The sequence below is a fragment of the Cebus imitator genome, unplaced genomic scaffold, assembly GCF_001604975.1.
Source record: "Cebus imitator isolate Cc_AM_T3 unplaced genomic scaffold, Cebus_imitator-1.0 Scaffold309, whole genome shotgun sequence".
In the NCBI taxonomy this organism is placed as follows: domain Eukaryota; kingdom Metazoa; phylum Chordata; class Mammalia; order Primates; family Cebidae; genus Cebus; species Cebus imitator.
The window spans coordinates 1,736,862-1,743,774 of record NW_016107624.1 but is presented as its reverse complement, the minus strand read 5'-3'; the positions used below and the strand labels follow the sequence as shown (position 1 = coordinate 1,743,774).

The following is a 6,913-nucleotide window of genomic DNA, read 5'->3' as shown; positions in this document are numbered from 1 at the left end:
TTTAAAAAAAAAAAAACACTAAGGTCAAAGAAACTTTAAAAAGGTGGTTGGAAGCTTGATTCTCATGGTTGGGTTTCACTGAAAGGTGATTGAAAGGTGTACAGACCTATCATCATACCATCAACAGAAAGTACATTCTTTGGGACTTAGTAGCTTAAAAGTCCTCCAATTTCAGGCCGAACGCAGTGGCTCACACCTGTAATCCCAGCACTTTGGGAGGCCAAAGTGGGCAGGTCACCTGAGGTGAGGGGTTTGAGACCAGCCTGACCAACATGGAGAAACCCCTTCTCTACTAAAAATACAAAATTAGCCAGTCATGATGGCACATGCCTGTAATCCCAGCTACTCGGGAGGCTGAGGCAGGAGAATCGCTTGAACCCGGGAGGCGGAGGTTGCAGTGAGCTGAGATCTAGCCATTGCTCTCCAGCCCAGGCAACAAGAGGGAAACTCAGTCTCAAAAAAAAAAAAGAAAAGTCTTCTAATCTCTTGCTTGGGGTAGGGCATAGAGGAGATACCCTTGGCTGCTGGCATTCTAGGAGAAGGCCAAGGAAAAAGGAAAATCCTGCCATTCAGAATGCCAATCTCTAATCTCTGTTTGCAGTCTACCTCTCTGCTGTGCCTGATCTAAACAAGTCTAGGACGTTTTGAGAGTTCAGTTCCTCCAGGAAGAAACTGCTGGGTTTGTTGTTGTTGCTGTTGTTTGTTTGTTTGTTTGTTTGAGACAGAGTTTTGTTCTTCTTGCCCAGGCTGGAGTGCACTGGTGCAATCTCGGCTCACCACAACCTCCGTCTCTGGGTTTCAAGCGATTCTCTTGCCTCAGCCTCCCAAGTAGCTGGGATTACAGACATGCACAACCACGCCTGGCTAATTTTGTATTTTTAGTAGAGATAGAGTTTCTCCACATTGGTCAGGCTAGTCTCAAACTCCGACCTCAGGTGATCCACCCACCTTGGCCTCCCGAAGTGCTGGGACTACAGGCATGAGCCATCGCACCTGGACAAAACTGCTGTTTTTATGCCTGTGGGTTTAGTCATCTGGCTGCATGGGATAGGGAGAAGGCTTGAGAGAACTGCCCCATGTTCAGTCTTCCAGCCGCACCTGTTCTCTCCAAGACCTGGACCTCTCAGGGATGTGTCAGGACAAATTGGCGTTGGTATCTCCTCCATGGGCACTTTAGGTCATAACCAAAAGTGACCTTGGTACTTCTCTGTTAGCATGCCGTCTTACAAAGGTTGGTTGGAATCTTTATTTGGCTGATGCCTCCTTTTCCAGCCTCTTTGTCATTGTAGGTCAGCTTACATTATTCCTTTACTGTCAGATTCATGGTTCTGAGGAGGGAACGGCATGCCTATGGTCAATCCACCATGTTTAAGGGGCTCATGGTCAAAGTAGATTTGTCTCCACTTCCCTGCTCGCCCTTCCTGTCTGGTCTCAGCCCTCACCACTGCACTGAAATCCCCCTCATCAGGTCTCCAGTAGCTGGATCCAATGGACTGTGTTTTTTCTCCATATTATTTGATGTCTTGATAGTACTTGACACCATCAAGCTCACTTTCCTTTCAAAGTTCTCCTGTTCTGTCTCCTAGGGGAATATTTTATCCTGACGGCCCTTCCTGCATTTCTCTACCTCTCTGGTTTCTGCCTCTGCTTTCGATGTGCTGGCTTCTCTTCCTTCTGCTTCCTCAAAACCATGACTATTCTCAGGGGTCTGTTCTGGTTCCCTTCCTTTCTCTCCCTGCACCGTCTCCCTGAGTGTGCTCATCTATTCCCATGGTTTCAATTTCACTCCAAAGTCTGATCTTTTACAAACATCAACCTCCAGCTCCAGCCTCTTGCCTGAATTCCAGATCTACAGCTCTAGCTGTCCCCAGATGTCTCTTTTTGAATGGCCTCAGGCTGCTCAGATCCACATGCTGGAAGCTGGACTCTGCTTCTCCTTCCTCCCAAAACTGCCTCTCTTCCTGTACTTCTAGCTCAGAAGTGGTCACTACCAGCCGAGTGCAGTGGCTCATGCCTGTAATCCCAGCACTTTGGGAGGCCAAGACAAGCGGAGGTCGAGATGGTGAAACTCCATCTCTACTAAAAATACAAAAAACTTAAGCGGGTATCGTGGTACATGCCTATAATCCCAGCTACTTAAGAGGCTGAGGTAGGAGAATCGCTTGAACTCAGGAGGCAGAGTGCAGTGAGCCAAGATCGTGTCACTGCACTCCAGCCTAGGTGACAGAACAAGACTCCATTTCAAAAAAAAAAAAGAATTGGTCACCACCATCTGTCTAGTGGCCCAGAAACTTGGATGTCAAACTTGACTGCTCCATCTTCTATTTCCACACCCAATTAATTGCCAAAGCCCACTGCCTTTATCTCATGCCAATAATTCCAGCACTTTGGGAGGCCGAGGCAGGTGGATCCCCTGAGGTCAGGAGTTCGAGACCAGCCTGGCCAACATGGTGAAATCCCATCTCTACTAAAAATACAAAAATTAGCCAGGCATGGTTGCACATGCATGTAGTCCCAGTGACTCGGGCAGCTGAGGCAGGAGAATCTCTTGAACCCAGGGGGTGGAGGTTGCAGTGAGCCGAGATTGTGCCGCTGCATTCCAGCCTGGGCGACAAAGTGAGACTCCATTTAAAAAAAAAAAAAAAAAAAGTTTTTGCGCCTTGGTGCTTGTAAAAAATAAAATTTTAAAAATTTTAAAAATAAAAAGTATCTGGGCATGGTGACACAAGCCTGTAGTCACAGCTACTCAGGAGGCTGAGGTAGGAGGACCACTTGAGCCCAGGAAGTTGAGGCTGCAGTGATCCAAGATTGTGCCACTGCATGCAGCCTGGGAGACAGAACAAGACCCTGTCTCAAAAAGAAAAGAGAAAAGAAAAGAAAGAAAAGAAAACTCTCCAAATGGGTTAGACATTTCCTCATTGATACGCTCTTCATTCCTGCTGTTCCCTCCACCAGAAAGGCCATTCTCCCTTCTCCCCCAGCCAATCTTTGCTCATCTCTTGGGTGTCAGAACACTGCGGGTCCCTCCTCTGAGATTCCTCTCTGCTCCCTCAAAATGGATCGGCTGCTCTCCTGGGTGACGGGAGGCCCCTGTGTGCCTGGACGGCAGCTCCACCCTCTGGACCACCAGGTCAGCTTACTCATTGTCTCTCTCCCCTGCAGACAATGAGTCGATGAGTCGCCAGCAACTCTTGTGTCCTTCCCGGCCCGCATCTGGCTCAGCCTACAAGGCCCCATCCAGCTGGAAGCTCCCGAGGGCCCTGAGCCTTGGCGAAGTCCCCAGCTTTCTTCTTGCTCTCCTGGCCTGGGTCCCAGTCTGACAGTTCACACTCCCTCCTTGCCTGAGTTCCCACGAAATGTGGCCTCCGCCCCCAGCCCCCTGCCCAGGACCAGATTACAAAATGCTGAGACAATGGAGGCTCCAAGCCAAATTTCCAACGGGCCTGCCATTAAATCACCAACAGACTCTGTGTACATCTGGGACAGATGCCGGAGCTGAGGCCACAGGGCGCAAGGCTTTGTCACACTGGGTCAGGATGACCTTGGTGGGAGTGTTGCGGGGGAGCTCAGACCTCAAGTTAGGACACTTGAATCTGAATCCCAGCCCTTTCTAACTGCCTGGTCCTGGGCAAATGAGCACCCTCCCCTTTGAGCCTCAGTTTTCTTGACTGTAAAATGGGGATAATAATGCTTATCACACAGGGTGTACGATCAAGGGGAGTGATTATTAACACACACAAGGACATCTAGCGGCAAACAGGATACCGGATCGTCACTTACATTTCTTGAGTCTGTTAGTAGCAGGAACTGGGACCAGAAAGAACACTGTTTGTAGGTTTCTTCTCCCAGAATCACCAACTAGGTCCAAGCAACTTTATTCAAAGAGAGGAGGAGAGTCATCCAACCCAGACAGCATCTGCCTGGTGAAAATGGCTTCAACTCAACCACCCAGGTGGATGCAGTAGAGTTGTCAAATCAAGCTAAGGGTGAGAATGACTGAACAGGGATAATATAAAGGCCAGAGGAGCACGCTCTGGCCTGGAAGTTGGAAAGGGTTTCCTGGCTTCTCAGTGTTGGCCCCTCCATCCTTTCTCTCTGCCTGAGCCTCCTGCAGACACCACCGCTAAGCAGTCACTGCTGCGGGCCAAGACCCTCTCTCCGCCTCAAGGTTCCCCTGGAGACGTTCTTGTAGCACCTCCCAGCACCTCTTGCAATTTGTAGCACGCACTTGTAGACAGGATTATCTGTGTACTCTCTGTCTCCCCCTCCAGACTGTAAATGCCTCAAGGGCAGAAACCTCTCTGTTTACAAATAACAGCAACCACACTTTGGGAGGCCAAGGTGGGAGGATCACTTGAGTCCAGGAATTTGAGACCAGCCTGGGCAACATAACAAGATCCTATCTCTACAAAAAATGAAAACATAGTTGGGCGTGGTGGCTGTGGTGGTATGTGGCTGCAGTCCCAGCTGCTTGAGAGCCTGAGGAGGGAGGATTCCTTGAGCCCAGGAGTTTGAGGCTGCAGTGAGCTGTGATTACGCCACAGTACTCCAACCTGGGTGACAGAGTGAGACCTTGGTTTTTAAAAAAGTTATAAATTACTGAAAATGAAAATAATTTATAATAAAATTTCCTGAGGCAGGAAGATCTTTTGAGCCCAGGAGTCCAAGGTTATAGTAAGTTGTGATCATGCCACTTCCCTCCAGCCTGGGTGACAGAATGAAACCTTATATTTAAAAAAAAAAAAAATTATAAATTTTTGAAAAGGAAAATTTAAAAGCATTTTTTTGTATCCAGTCATACCATCCTGAATGTGCCTGATCTCGTCTGATCTTAGAAGCTAAGCAGGGTCAGGCCTGGTTAGTACTTGGATGGGAGACTACCTGGGAATACTAGGTGCTGTAGGCTTTTGTAGGAAAAAAAAAAGCATTTTTTTTTTTTTTTTTGAGATGGACTTTTGCTCTTGTTGCCCAGGCCGGAATGCAGTGGCGTGATCTCAGTTCACTGCAACCTCCGCCTCCCAAGTTCAAACGATTCTCCTGCCTCAGTCTCCTGAGTAGTTGGGATTACAAATGCCCGCCACCACACCCAGTTAATTTTTTATTTTTTATTTTTTGTATTTTTAGTAGAGACAAGGTTTTGCCGTGTTGGTCAGGCTGGTCTCAAACTCCTGATCTCAGCTGATCCACCCATCTCAGCCTCCTAAAGTGCTAGGATTACAGGCATGAGCCACCGCGCCCAGCCAAAAAAAAAAAAATTTTAATTAAAAATAGGCCAGGTGAGGAGGCTCATGCCTGTAATCCCAACACTTTGGGAGGCCCAGGTGGGCAGATCATCTGAGGAAAGGAGTTCGAGGCCAGCCTGGCCAACATGGCGAAACCCGTCTCTACTAAAAATACAAACATTAGCTGGGCATGGTTGGCATGTGCCCACTACTCCTGAGGTTGAGGCAGGAGGATGGTTTAAACCCAGGAGGTGGGGGCTGCAGTGAGCCAAGATCATGCCACTGCACTCAAGCCTGAGCAACAGAGTGAGATTATGACAAAGAAAAAAATAAAAGAAAGATTAAAGAGTAAACTTAACTTTAAAACACTTCTAGCTCTCTCCAGGCACAAATAAACACATACTCATTCAGTTTCAGCTACAACAAGTGAAGAAAGAGCTTGGAAGTCATCATGTCCATCCTCACAGTAAGAAAAAGCTGAACAAACTGAAACTAATGAATTGTCCTAGATCCAGCAGAGAACTAAAGTCACAGGGGAAACCACTGCAGGAAAAAAATGGAGGAATAAGGGAGAATCACAACGAAGACAGCCTCCTGGGAAGCAGAAGCCGCTGGAGCCAGGAACTGGTTGGAACATCTGAAACGGCCATTTCTAGGGCCAGGCACAGTAATCTCAGCACTGTAATCCCAGCACTCTGGGAGGCTAAGGCAGGCAGATCACTTGAGGTCAGCAGTTTGAGACCAGCCTGGCCAACATGGTGAAACCCTGTCTCTACTAAAAATACAAAATTATATGGGTGTGGTGGCAGGCACCTGTAATCCCAGCTACTCAGGAGGCTGAGGCAGGAGAACCTGCCTGGAATCTGGGAGGTGGAGGTTGCAGTGAGCTGAGATTGCATCACTGCACTCCAGCCTGGGTGACAGAGCGAGCAAAGTCTCCATCTTAAAAAAAAAAAAAAACAAGACCAGGTGCAGTGGGCTCACGCCTGTAATCCCAACACTTTGGGAGGCCGAGGTGGTCAGGAGATCAAGACCATCCTGGCTAACAAAGTGAAACCCTGTCTCTTAAAAAAAAAAAAAAAACTAACAAAACATTGAAAAAAATATTGCAAGGAAATAAAAAAACAAAACAAACAAACAAAGACTGTCTCAAATAAAAATAAAATAAAATGGTCATTGCTGGAGGCTCAGTGTGGACTAGGTTGCAAATTGAAAAATCTAGGGGGCCCAGTCTTAGGGAATTCCCCACATTTTTTAGGGTTTTATCTCCAAGAGCCTACCAGGTTCTCACAGTGAAGACTGGAGAAAAGTCCCCTCATGTTTCTGGCAGGGAAAAGGGAAAGTAACCATTCTGAAATACACCCAGATCTTTGTCTGTGACAAAGGCTTGCCTTCAGGGGAAACTACTTTTCCAGAGTCTTGTCTGATCTGGAGGAAAGGTGATGAGATTATCCGGCCTTCTCCAGACTTCCTGACTCACCAAAGAGGAGGGGGAAAACGGAAGCTAAGACATTCTGAAGGTCCCACCTCAGCAACTCAGACCTCCTGAAAGAAAAAAACCAACCAAGTAGGATTGAATCATAAGATAACAGATCAGGCGCCCACCACCACATCAACAGGTACAATAACAGCAGATTGCAATTCAGAGAGCTCCAAGTAAAAGACTCTCTTTTTTTTTTTTTTTTTTTTTT

The 6,913-nt window shown here is 47.4% G+C and overlaps 1 pseudogene; it reads left to right on the top strand.

Annotated features, from left to right (window-relative positions):
* The first annotated feature begins 4,787 nt into the window (after window positions 1–4,787).
* LOC119467603 lies at window positions 4,788–4,906 on the top strand (annotated as a pseudogene).
* The last annotated feature ends 2,007 nt before the right edge of the window (window positions 4,907–6,913 follow it).